This window comes from Myotis brandtii, unplaced genomic scaffold (genome assembly GCF_000412655.1).
Source record: "Myotis brandtii unplaced genomic scaffold, ASM41265v1 scaffold297, whole genome shotgun sequence".
Taxonomy (NCBI): domain Eukaryota; kingdom Metazoa; phylum Chordata; class Mammalia; order Chiroptera; family Vespertilionidae; genus Myotis; species Myotis brandtii.
This window is the reverse complement of record NW_005361351.1, coordinates 591,744-592,009: the sequence shown is the minus strand read 5'-3', so window position 1 is coordinate 592,009 and position 266 is coordinate 591,744.

The window sequence follows — 266 nt, the reverse complement described above, 5'->3', positions numbered from 1 at the left end:
GGCGGGGGGCAGAGGAGGAGCACGGAGAGCCGCCCATCATACCCTTCTCGCTCTCTCATTGGCCACTTCCCCATCGCCCGCCCAACATTTTTTCCTTTCCAAGTTCTCGCGGGATGAGGGTGGGACGTCCCTGGCTGGGATTCCGGTACCGCGCTCGGTCAGCTCCAACCGTGATTGGGAGCGGAGGTGGTCACGCGCCGCCCGGGAGGGCTGGGGAGGAAGCGTGCTCGCCGCCGGAGAGTGGCTGACCTGTTCGTTACTCCCGC